This window comes from Trichosurus vulpecula, chromosome 3, assembly GCF_011100635.1.
Source record: "Trichosurus vulpecula isolate mTriVul1 chromosome 3, mTriVul1.pri, whole genome shotgun sequence".
In the NCBI taxonomy this organism is placed as follows: domain Eukaryota; kingdom Metazoa; phylum Chordata; class Mammalia; order Diprotodontia; family Phalangeridae; genus Trichosurus; species Trichosurus vulpecula.
The window spans coordinates 169,103,399-169,117,312 of NC_050575.1; positions in this window are offsets into that span (position 1 = coordinate 169,103,399).

Genomic DNA, 13,914 nt, shown 5'->3' on the forward strand with positions numbered 1-13,914 from the left:
CCAAGGTCACAAAGCTAGGAAGTATCTGAGGCTGGATTTGAACTCAGGTCTTTCTGACTCCAGGTCCAGCGCTCTATCCACTGAGCCACTAGCTGCTTAGTATCTAGGAATTATTTAACGTGGAGCAAAACAGTTGCAAGAGAGATGGTAGACAGTCTGATGAGGTCCCGGAGATGGTGACAATGGTGTAAAGGACAGTCCTGCTGCACTTACTACCAGGAAATGGGGCAAATAAAGGGGGCATCCCATCCTACAGGGAGCTCGGTCATGGTCACCAAGGGGGTCAGAAGGTCTAGAAAGGCCCTGGGTGAGGTCTACCTTTCCAGCCTTCTTGTACATTATTCCTTTCCAAACACTTTATAGCTCATACTGGCCACTTCATACGTCAGACTCCATCTCTGTCTCTGTAGATCCTTTGCCCTATCTGTCTCCCATGCCTGGGATGCTTTCCCTCCTCATTTCTGCATCTTGGAACTTCTGACTTCATTTAAGACTCAGCTCAAGGTCATTGATTCTCCCCAGTTGCTAGAACCCTTTCTCCCCAAACTACTTTAGAGTCCCTAGGTATATATTCTTTCTGTAAATGCTAACATATTCTGCATTGTGGCTCCAGCCCCTCAAAGGCAAGGATTGTTTCAGGTTGTCTTTGGATCCCCCAGTGCTTGGCACAGTGCCTAGTGCCCAGCGGACACTTCAGAATGCTTGTTGATTATTGCTTGTTGTTGTCTCTGGCATTCTGGGCCCCACGGAGTCTCTCTCATAGGCAGAATGGTTTTTTGAGTTTGAGTGCTTTCTCCTTCCCCTTGCCAAAATGCAGACTTTTAGATAAGATCTCAGAGATGCTCGCTCCTCATCACCACTGAGCTCAAATCACATCCTTTAGTAGAAGTGCCATGAGGTGAGCTGGTGCAGAATTAATGCCATTTCATAGACTCGCAGATGGCCGCTGAGTCATTGAGCAGGGCTATTTATTAGCTGTGTGTTGCTAATAGCAGGAACCTGGGGGTTATGTCATTGCACTGAGAACCAATGAGGCTGCAGTGAAATATTTCTTGTTCCACTTTGCCTGGTATCCAGCCTATCCAGTGCAACTGTATGCTTACATTTGTGCGTATGTGTGCACTTACATAGTCATATGCATGTACGTCTTCTTGTGTACCCATGACTCCATACATACTACAAACTTTTCTATCAGACGATTCCTCAAGGGCAAGAACTGTGTAGCTTTTTATTTCTGTGTCTTTAACGTCTAGCCCAGAGGCCTTAGACATAATAGGTCTACATAAAGGTTTGTTGCCTTAAATTGGTTAAATTGCTCAGGCATACTCTTGTGTGCATAATTGACCTCTTCAAACGTGTGTGCAGAGTCATCACTAGGAAAGGGAGAGAGGGGCTTTGCCTCAGGGTGCTGAGGGTCACTGACACTGAGGGCACACTTCCTCCCCTGTCATTTCCATGTCTCACACATCAACCACTCCTATTCCTTCAGCTGGCCCTATACCACCTGCCCCAAAGATTCTGTCACTCTTTTTCCCAGGGATCTACCTTCTTCCGTTGCTTTTCCTTCTGTTTGCCACAAATTATGTCTACCTCCTCCCAGAGGTGGGGAGCAGAGTTTGGAAATAGTCTGCCATGCTTTATGGACTCCTCATTTTCCCTATATGACTTGATCTAACCAGGGTAGATGTTTGCCCTTTCTCCAAGTGAATTTCCCCCAGGCACCAGAATTCCCAGTTATGGCTCTGCATATGTATAATCATATATGTACACTCTTGTTCAATAGCTGGGGGGAAGGTGATGAGGGCCTAGGTTAGGATGTTGGCAATAGAAATAGAAAGGAAGGGATAGATAAGAGAGAGAATGCTCCTTGTTCACTCTTGAAAAAATAGGTTGGAAGATTCTTTGGTGGGGGGGTGGTGCTGTCACCCAGAGCAGATAAAGACCCTAACAATGTACCTGGGCCCAGCTCTAAAATTAATCTCCAGGATAGGAAGTTGTTGCCGACAGCCAGGGAGTTTAGAAAACAGATTTCACCTGATTAAAAATGGAAACTGGCAATCGATCATGCACCACATCCCATCTAGGTAATGAATGAACACGGCATAATGAAATGCATTACTTTATGCTAAGAGCGGGATGGTAGCCACAAGCTGGGGATAAGGCACCATAATTGCAGGAGGAAATGTGGCCTAATTAACATAACTGCCACCTCGTCGTGCTATTCTGGCTGCAGCGGGCTTGTGTTATCGGAAGGCTGCCCTACTCAGCTCCTTGGCTGCTGCCGCCTCCACCAACCTCTTATTCTATGCCATCGAGAAGCACCAAGCTCAAGGGTTTGGTGGAGTTTGGCCAAGAGAGCCCTCTTTGCTTTCTTTCTCTGATCAAAGGGAGGTCAATATATCTGTATAATTCCCAGCACTTTTTAATTTATATTTGAGCAGTAAAATGAAAGGTCAAGGATGACATGGAGGTAAACTGCTCCCTCAAACAACCAGAGCATACCTGGGCCCTGCAGCCAGAAGCATCACTTTCTCTGGACAGAACCTCTGAGAGCTTGGTCAGAGCAGTTTGAAATGCCTTGAAGAGAACTAAAGCCCAGGCCACAGCTCTTCAGCTGCTCTGACCAAGCCTTCAGAGTGGTTCTAATTGCAGCCACTCCACGCAGGGATGCCTGCCAGGGATGAAATTATGCTGAGAAAATAAAACTCACCCTTTGTTTCCAATTGGGAGGGAGAATATACAAGAAGAAGAGACACTTACTTGGGTGAATGTGTATTTTTAGTTTACCAAAAATTTGGAAAGAACCACACTTAGGGCTTTTCTAACATTGCTCTGCAGTTTGGAAAAGTTTGGTTGTGTTTTGGACATGGCATAAAGTTCACTAGATTGGCTGGGGGCCATGAACAGAGTCAGGGCTAGAACCCATGTCTCCTGACTCCCACCCTGGGTGCTCTTTCCTCCACAGTGGAAAGAAGCTATGGTTTGCTGAACTCCTTCATATGCCATCCCTGACACTAGCTGTGGCTGGGACCACATTCGTAATACCCTTCCCTGGTCCTGTTCATGACTTGAAACCTTCCACAAATTAGAACCTGATGTAGTTGCTTGTTTGTTTTGTTTCTTGTCCTAAAGAGATCCATCCATTCTAAAGTTTCATGCTTCTCCTGCCCACCTCTGAGGCTCAGTAAAGGTCCTAGACAGCAGGCCATAGTGTACACCAATGATTCTCAACCATTCTGAAATTGAATTATGACACCCTGTGAATATCTGTGTGATATTGAAACAACCTCTCATTCCCTAAAAATTTTCATAATATAGTAAAAAAAATCCTAATCCTGCTACCTAGCTATGTGGCCAAGTGGCCACTTGTCTGGACCTCAGTTTCCTAATCCATGAAATATAGGGATTGGATTAGAAGTCATTTAAAGTCCCTTTTAGTTCTGACATTCTATGTTCTAAGTGTCTTCTGGCTCTCTCTTTGTTCTAAAGTCTTGTATGGGTTTGACATTCTATGTGTGGTACAAGAAAAAGAATGCTGGGTGTGGAGTGGAGTTAGAGAATGGGTGTTCAGATTCTCTACTTGTGTGACCTTGCACAAGTCACTTCTGGTATAATCAAAGTCCAGCCCCAATCCTGCAGGCACCATTTTCCGTTTATTTACCTGGCTCACCATATAGTTTCTTTTAGCCTGATTTCTTTCAGGATCCAAACCTGAATTCTCTTGTTTCTATTTCTACAATGAAAATCCAATGCCTATGCCTCATGACGACAACAAAGTGAATTGAACAAAAGAAATTCAAACTAATGCTGTATAGTTATAATGACCACACTTGACCAAAAGAAAATATATGAGAAGACGCCTCTGTCCTAAATAGCAATTATTTTTTGTTCTGGCCAGAAACTTTTAAGGGTCTTCCCCTCCCAGACTAATATTTTTTGTGATGGTAAATTGGGCCTGGGATGCAGAGGGTGATCTTGGCCTTTCTAAATTAAGGTCTAAATTAAGGAGTGGGTTACCTCGGACAAACAAGACCTGAGAAAGACCTTAATTTAGAAAGGCCAAGATGATCCGCCGCAACCCAGGCTGTCGTCTGTCATCTTGACTTTTGATCTTGCCACTGGACTTCTATGACTCCGGAGGAGAGAGTAAGGCTGATGACTTTGCTCAGTTCTCCCTCACTTAAATCCAATTCACGTACAAGACATTACCCTCATGATGTCATCAGTCCTCTTCCAGAATGAAGGACAAACAACAGCAAAAACAAGCAGAGGTTGGAGTCCTATACATTAAATACAGTCAGATTTGGCTGACATTTTGGTTAGCTTTGCTAAATTGCATTTTTTCCCTTTCTTTTTTATTTCTTTTCAGAAGGAATGGATTGATGGAAAGGGCAGGAAGGAAAGATGCATTAGGAAATGAAGGTGATTAAAATAGAAAGGCAGCAAAAAAAAATAAAAATATTTTTAAAAGAAAATTTAATTCCATTCCACTCAAAAAACCCATTTATTAAGTGGTTACTGTAGTATGTGCAAGGTGCTATACTAGGTACTGGAGATACAAAAACAAAATCAAAATAGCCCCTGCCTTCAAGAAGCTGTCTTCATTGACATGTGCAGATTTACCAACCTACTCACAACAGCAAATTTTCTGGATTTAAAAATGTTGGTTTCTTTAAAAATCTCTATAAATGACAGTAAATATACAGAGGGGAAGATAATTCCTTTCAGATAGGCTTAAGTAGTTTGCACTCTGGCAAGCCTGGAAGGAAATTATGTGCTGCTTATGAAAAACAACAAAACCCCACGTTCCCTGGTAACATGTGAGTATAGTTTAATTGACTGCTGTTCTCAGTGGAAGGCCCCACGTTGTTTGGCTAACATCAGTTAGCACTTGTTCCTCAGTGGCCCAAACATTCTCCTGTTTGGGGATCTTCGGAAGGTTTCGTGATTTTCAGCAACCACCCCCTGACTCTCCCTATGTTCCCCCAGCCCCGGTCTCCTGAATGATGACTCAGGTGTGTTAGAGCAAGTTTGTTGCCACAGAAAGGTGGGGAGTGGGTTAGGAGACTGGGCATGCCGGGGCATGCTGGCCGGTTCCCTTCATAGATCCAGTTACACAGCAACACTCCGAGGATTTGGTTAAATTTTAACTTGTTTCTCATGATCTTTGCTTGGCTTTTGATGGCAACTTGTCTCCTCTGGTTTCACTGAGCACCACCCCCCCAAGCTAGCTTCCAGGTAGATGAAGACAATCCTATCTTGTCCAAATAGAATTGACTGAACCCCAAGCAAGTTTTCCACGGGGATTAAGTTTTCATGACTTTAATGGGGATGGAAGACTACAACTAACTTCCCTAAGTAAGAGGTGTGAGGAGCAGGGGGAAGGGAGCATATTTAGAACTCCAGAATAATAAAAGGAAACAAGCACAGACTGTCAGAGCTGGAAGGGACCTAAGACCAGAGAATGTCAGAGTTGGAAGGAAGTGGAGCTACTATCTAGTCCAAAGCTCCCCATTTTACGTGAATAAAGTGAAGGGAGGTGACTTGTCCAGAAGAGACTAGTGACAGAACCAGAATCAGAACCCAGGGCAATGCTCTTTTCCCCGTTCTATGCTGCTCTCTGACTTTAAATAGTGGGGGACAAACTTAGAGAGCTCACGACCCTGAGAGATTGGAAATTTAGCTTCAAGATGCATATTTACATATATGTGTATATACATATATTTACTTACATATTTCACAGATATATTTATGGATCAATGATATACCCATAATACATCATTAAAGAAAGATGAGAATGTTTAGTAACCTCCTTAACCTGTGAGCTAATATAATGGGACAGGCATCTAGGTGGCACAGTGGATAGAGTGCCAGGCCTGGAGTCAGGAAGACTCATCTTCCTGAGTTCAAATCTGCCCTCAGACACTTACTAGCTGTATGACCCTGCCCACGTCACTTAACCCTGTTTGCCTCAGTTTCCTCATCTGTAAAATGAGCTGGAGAAGGAAATGGCAAACCACTCCAGTATCTTTACCAAGAAAACCCCAAATGGAGTCAGGAAGCATTGAACATGACTGAAAAATGACTTACCAACAACGCAATCGGGAGGATGAGGGTAGAGGACAGTATAGTCTTTTAAATGGTCCCTTAATTTCTCCTTCAGGGACAGACTCTTGGGCTGAAGGGACATACATACACATACATATAAATACATAGCAGTGTGGTATGGTAGATAAGGAGCTGCCTTTGGAGTCAGCAAAACCTGTGTTCAAGTTCCGCTTCTGGCAAAGTGGCTGGGCAAGTCATTTAGCCTCTTTCAGTCTCAGTTTCTTCTTCTGTAAAATGAGGATAATAGTAGCACCCAGCTGACGAGGTTGATGTGAAGATCAAATGAGATGTTGTATGTAAAAGCTCTTTGGAAATGTTAAAGAGCTATATCAATATTAGCTATTACCACCACCACCACCACCACCATCATCATCATCACCACCACCACCATCACCATCATCACCACCACCACCACCAACATCACCACCACCACCACCACCACCATCACCATCATCACCACCACCACCATCACCATCATCACCACCACCACCAACATCACCACCACCACCACCACCACCATCACCATCATCACCACCACCACCATCACCATCATCACCACCACCACCAACATCACCACCACCACTACCACCACCATCACCACCACCACCACCACCACCACCACCACCACCACCACCACCATCAACATGGAATTCTCTAAGACAAGGATTCTTAATCTAGGATCCATAGATCTCCAAGGAGTCTGTGAATATATTGGGGGGGGCAGTCTGTGAATCTGAATGAGAAAAAAGTACATCTTTATTTCAATACAATTTATTTGCTTTGTAATCCTACATGTTTTATTTTATGCAATTAAAAACATTGTTCTGAGAAAGGGGTCTTCGGGTCTCCTCAGACTGCCAAATAGCACAAGAAGAGTGAAGAGTCCACTCTCAGGCTATAAATTGCAAAGCAGGTGCCAATTTGAATTAGTAGAACTATCTCACTAGGAGCTCTTTACACTGATGAAATCCTACAGGTTTAGTCTAAATAAGTAATTGAATAAATGAATGAGTAAAGGAAAGTTCGTGGGGGGGGCAGTGATGAATAAAGGTAGGAATTGAAAAGGAGTATTTAGAATATGAAATGTATTAGCAAGAGTCAGTTCAATATGGTGCTGAGGAGAGCACAATGGATTTGAAGCTGGAGGGGCTGTGCTCAAACACTGGTTCCCCTACCTATTGCCCGTGTGTGCCTAGGCTTCTCTCTGGCCTCAGTGTCTTTATCTATAAAATGAGAAGGTTGGATTCAATGACCTCTTAGATCCCTTCTGGCCCCAAATCAAGGATCCTGCTACCCCTGAAGATTTGGAGTGGTCAGATTTTCATGTCCTTGGTCTTCTGATAGGATCCTGTGCAGCCACAATTGAGACGGACATCAGGCCTGGGAGGAGCATCACCGGCAGCAGGCAGCCAAGGCTACAGAATCAGGAGTTGAGACCAAGCTGCCCCACCTATCACTGACACCCTTGGAAAATGAAATCCCAAAGATAAGGAGCTTTCCTGGTTTGTTTATTTTCCTCCTCTCCCTCCTATAGGAGAGGCTAGAAATGTGCAAATCTCCTGATCAAAGGATATGACTCCTGTTGTGTTAAAGGCAGGGTTAACCTCCCAATGCCTTCTAGTTGACAGTAAAAATTCAGACAGCCTGTCACAGTGACTTAAATCCATCTTAATGAAATAGCCCTTTGTCTTTTGGGCCAGGAAAGGGCTGCAAACCCAGTTACAGAGTCTTAAAAAGGGCCCCCACCACCATCACCACAATCTCCCAGCCAGCTCAGATCTGAAGATTACCAAATTATCCAGGCACCTCTCCTGTTTGCAAAATCAGGTTTTTTTCCGAGTTACATTGGGTTGTTAGCTCAGTAATGCAATCTCCATGTGCTTCCCTCTTGAAATAAAAATATTTTCAAAAACCTCTCCCAGCCCTTTCTTTCTTACCAACCCTTCCCCCTTCTCCTTTTTCCCTCCCCAACATCAGCCAAGCAGCCCAGACCAGATGTCCTCCCATACAACGAGGAATCAAGTAAATGATTTTCTCATGAGAGCAACATTAACCCCTTGAGATTTGGGGATATCCCTCTCAATCCAGCTCTTCTTTAGGACAGCTTAGAAGCCTCCAACTTCTCTGCATTCACTGAAAGTGAACTCAGTCTCAGCCCTATAGGGACCAAATTCCAGAGCAAGTTAACAAATGTCCACTAAGTTTCCCTGCCTAGGATGATGTAGGTTTTGAAATGGTAATTTCCAACCCTCCCAATCAACTGGCAGGTTCAGCTGCTATAGCTGAGAAGATAATAAATACCCCCCAAAAAACCTCTTCTAAGCAGTCCCAGGCTTCAAGGCACTGGGACCTTGAAACTTAGAGCCTGAAGCAGAAGGTGTTGAGATGAGCTGAGCTGGGAGGACTGAGTTATGGTTAATAACCTGAAAACACTTAACAGGAAGATAAACAGATTTCAGCAGGAAGGTACCAGATCAGGGCCAAGAAATAATTGGCATCTACACAAAAATTTATATTAGCACTTCCCTCCTTTTTGTTTAAGTCCAAATGAATGTCTCTGCCTGTTACAAACAGTGGGACCAACACAGCAGACCCCAGAATGCCTCTGGGGTCTCAGGAGAGGAGATGTGAGGCCTAGCGGCCTCCCAGTGGCTAAAGAGAGAGTGCTCTGAGAACCAGAGAGCACACTTGGAGATGTAGTCAATCTCTGAATGCCACCAAATGAGAGACAGGTAGATGGATTTTACAGTTGGGTAAAATATATAGCGCCCTCTTACTGAAAAGCTCTTGGGTATACGGGTTTCTGAAATATAGGATTACTATACTCCAGTTCATAGCGCCATTAAAATCTATTATGTGGCCACACTTTATAACGTGTTCTTGAAAATATCTGGTGAAGTCTCCTGTTCTTATAAGAGTCCCCAAGCCGGGTTAATCTACTGTATAAACATGTTTTTATTACTGTTTGTTACATGAAAGGGTTTGTTTCCCTCTCCAGAGGTAATAAATGCCATCAGTGACTAAACATGCATGCTTATGGGTTAATTTCAGGAGCTGGATCCTGAGAAGAGAGTAGAACACCACTCTTGGAGTGATTTGGGTTTTCTGAGTTCTTTTTTTTGGCTTTAGCTATTGATTTATATTACTGGTAGGGCCATGTCTTCTGTAGGGGGTGGGGGGTGGGGAGGGTATGGAATGAGGGAGTTTTCACTCATTCTCACCCTTTTCATGCAGCAGATGAAAGAATATGCCTTCAGAGAAAATAGTACACTTACTCTTGAAGTCTCTGAGTGTGGGATGAACACTCCCTGAGGTACTAGCCAGGAAGAGGGGGCTGGCATATAGTCCCACTCCCATCCGTGAAGGAACATTCAAATTACTCAAGGAGGGTGATTATCAATCTGAACGCTAAGAGAAAAACCCAGAATCCTGTCTTGTGATAATAGATTTAGGACAGTGAGGGACCCTCGAGGTCTGCCCCTCACCCCTTCTGCCAAATTCTGACGAATGTTCTCCAAATGAAAAAATCTTCCAAAGCCTCCCACAGTCACTTTCTCTTGGGAAAAAAAATAGCCCTAAAGCAAATGAATTCACATATCAATAATTTATCCTCTCCTATCTGTTAAGATATAGTCGATTTCATTTACAATGTTGTTATGTCATGCTTACCATGTCCAGTACCTCCTAGCTTTTTTCTAACGCAACCCATTCCCCTCATTTTACAGATGGGGAAAACTGAGGCCTGGAGAGGTAAAGCAACTTAGGATAATGGAATCATAGTTAAAGCTAGGAAGTACCTTAGAGGTCATCTAATCCAAACCTTTTGTTTCACAGATAAAGAGGAAACTGAGGCCCATACAGGTTAGCAAGTAGAAAGACTGGAAGTGGGACTTAGGATCCAGACAGCTTTCCACTATGCAACACAAGTAGTTAATGGTTAATGCACCAAGGTCCTTCATCCTCATTCTCTCCATTGTGTCATGACACCTTCTGATGTCAAAACCTCATGAGCAGCTGCCCAACACAACCAAGGAAATGTCCCAGGGCACAAGCTCCTCTTCCATCTCCTGGAAAGGACCAGCTTCAGATGTCGTGAATGAGGGGACATTATAGGAGATTCTCTAAGGACTTCAGGATTGTCATCCCCAAGAGGATGGGAGTGGTCTGATGGATGACTTTTGCCCATGGAAAGACAAATGCCTAGTCAATTCCCTACTAGAGTCTGAGCATCAGCTAAGGCCTTATGACCAGACCCCTTTATTATATGCACCAAGCAGGCTGGGAGCAAAAATCCTGGTTTTGATTTTGTAGGTATGAACTACTGAAATAATTAGGAATGGGGGTGGGGTGGATGGGAATGGTGGCAGGAAAGAACTGGAGGAAGGGAGGAGGGGACATCTAGACCAAGGGACAGATGCAGCTCATCACAATAATGAGTTCTCTTCCCAAGGAGTCACCCTACTGTTCTTTCTGTTCCATATTAACACCAAAAATAAAAGCCCAAGAGAAAAAGGCCGGCTTTTATTCAGAGCTCCCAGCCCCCCACTCCTTTTGAGAAGTAACAGCTAAACAAAGACCCTGACTGGATACATCATTTTTCTCTACTCCAACCCTCTGTCCCACCCTTTTATATTTCTTTAAAATAGGGTTAGATCAAGATGGATGAGTCCCCAAGCCCATGGAAAAGCAGCCGCTGCTGCCCCAGCATCCACCGCCCTCTAATCTCTGGCATCGAATTACTGGGAAGCTCCAGAAGGAGGAGGAGGCTAACTGGGAGGAATTATTAAATTTATTATTAATGAGTTATTGGCAGTGGTGTAGGCCACTGAGCCAGGTGCAAAGCTGGAGGCAGGAATTTCCCTGGGGTACTGAGCCCAGGATAAGAACTGGAGTATCTCCCATACTGGAAAGTCAGCCAAGCCTCCTGGGATTCAAGTTGTCTCCTGAGAACAGAACAAGAGGTGAACTGAAAAAAAGGGATGAATCAACCAGTTCTCCCTCTCTTTAGGTGCCCCAAGACTGGGATGGAATAAAGCACTCTCCATCATCATCAAGAACTCAAAGTTTATTAGAGAATGCAGGAGAATAAAGCCAGAAGTCCCCCCCCACCCCAGGCTGAACCTATAACCTCCCCCAAACTCCAAAAGCATGCCTCTACCATAGGCTTAACGTCTTTCATTATTTTTCTCCCCCTACTAGATCCTACCATCCCAGTCAGTCAATAGATTAGCATTTATTAAGCCCCTGACTATAGGCAAGGCTATACTATTAAACTCTGGGGACGAAAAGACAAAAGCAAAACATCTCCGTTCCCCAGCTAGCTTAAAGTCAAATGAGGGAGACATGTTCATATATAGGCATATATAAAACATAAGTCAAATGCAAGATACTTTGGATTGGAAGGCACTAACAGCTGGGGTAGGGGGGTGGGGTGGCCAAGAGAAGGCCTCATCAATAGGTGGCATTTGTGCTGAATCCTGAAGGTAACCAGTGACTCCAATGCCTCCATCCTTCCCCTTTAAAAGAATCTGTCCTCAGGAATGAGTGAATGAATGAATGAATGAATGAAGTGCTTATGGTGGATTGAGCACTGTGGTAAACACTGAGGGAGATTAAAAATTTAGTTGAGGAAAGAGCAGGGACTAATTAATGATCAGAAGACCTGGTCTTAATCTTGTTTAAACATTCCATGGTCTATGACCTTGAGGAAATCATTCAACCTCTCTGTATATCAGTGACCCCATCTCCAAAGAGATAGTAATAATATCCACCTTGTTTGCTTTTTGAATGGACGGGGAGGAAAGCACTCATTATCTAGAACAAACACATAACACAGGATGTCAAAGTTGGAAGGGACCTTAGACACTACCTAGAGCGCCTCTAGTCAGAGGCAGAGGCAGAGTTAGATGCCTGATTCTCCCCCCTTATGCTCTTTGTAGAGGCAACTTGGTGGGGCAGTAGATACAGGACTGGGCCTAGAGTCAGGATAGACCTAGGTTCAAATCCTGCCTCAGATACTAGCTGAGTGACCTGGGTAAGTCCCTTAACCTCTGTGGAACCTCAGTTTCCTCGACTGTAAAATGTGTGTAATAACAGCACCCACCTCCCAGAGTTATTGTGAGGACTATACGAGATTATATTTATAAAGAGCTTAGCACAGTGCCTGACACATAGAAGGCATTCAATAAATTCTTGTTTTCTTCCTCCTTTCCTTTCCTTCCTTCCTCCTACCCCCCCTTCCTTCCTTCCTTCCTTCCCCCCTCCTTCTCTCCTTCCTTTCTTCCTTCCTTTCTCCCTCTCCCCTTTCCTTCCTAACTTCCATCCTTTCCTTCCTTGCTTCCTTCCTTCCTAACTTCCTTCCTTCCTTCCTAACTTCCTTTCTCTCTCTGACCCTCCCTCCCTCCTTCCTCCCTCCCTCCTTCCATCCTTCTTTTCTCCCTCTCCCTTTTCTTTCATTCTTTCCTTCCTTCCTTTCTCCCTCTCTCCTTTTATTTCTCCTTCTCCCCTTTCCTTCCTTCCTTCTTTCCTTTCTTCCTTTCTTTCTTCCTTCCTTCCTTCCTTCCTTCCTTCCTTCCTTCCTTCCTTCCTTCTTTCCTTCCTTCTTCTCTCCTTCCCTTTCTTCCTCCCTTTCCTCTTTCCCTTTGTAGAATTAGAAGACTTATGTTTGATTCCCAGTTCTGCTCCTCACTATCCAAGTGACCTTAGATAAGTCATTTAACTCAGTTTCCTCTTCTTCTATAAAATGAGGAGATTGGACTAAATGATCCTGAAAATCCCATCCGGCTCTCAATCCTGGTACCGGAGCCCAGCATAATGCCTTAACCACAGCAAGTGCCTAATAAATGCCTGCTCAGTTGAATCCAATTCTGCAATGGTGCTTCTTACACCCTTTAAAACACGTTAAATGCATTTAACAAGCATTTATTTGTAGCAAAACTCAGCTCATTGGCCAGTCCCCTCAAATTGTGGTTGTTTCCACTGAATGGGCATTGCCTCAGTCAAACTGAGACCTATTAAAGACCCCTCCCATTGCTTCAGATTGTGAGCCCAGTCCGTTGCAAATCCAGATCTCACTTAGATTAGAAAGAATGCGTGGAGTAGCAGCTAGAGTGCTGGACCTGGAGCCAGGAAGGCTTGGGTTCAAATCTCCATTCAAATACTCGGTAGCTACATGAACCAGAGGCAAGTCACTTGACTTACGTTGACTTAAGACTTGCCTCAGTTTTCCCCGTCTATGAAATGGAAATGCTGATGAGAATAAAACCTGTAGCATCTATTTCCCAGGGTTGTAAAGGGACCCAAATTCAACAACACATGTGAAGTACTTTGTAAACTTTAAAGCAATAAGTCAATATGTACACATCAGTTATTACTACAACATGCAGCTTGGGAGATAAGGTTGACATTTCAGAAACTGTCAGGGACTCCTAGGATACCATATAGAATATAGTGCTGTACTATGGGCCGTAGATTATAAACGCTGGGAGAGGGCAGGGGATCTGAGTGAACCTGGGCATGAGGAGCAAGGGAAGGCTTTCCCACCCTGGGTCTGTGTATCTTCCTGAAACCAGAAGGGAGAAATTGGGGGAAGGGCAATCAATGAAGAAGCTTCTATCGTGGTGTGTGGACCCAAATCAAAGTGATGACCACGTCACTGGAGAGAAGGGACTCTGCTAGGGGAGCTGTAGTGGAGGTATAAACGGTGTATATGATGATTACAACAGTCTAGAGCAAAACAACTGTGAGACTTCAGAACTCTGATCGAAACGATGATAAACCGTGAGTCCAGAGGAATGAAGATGAAAC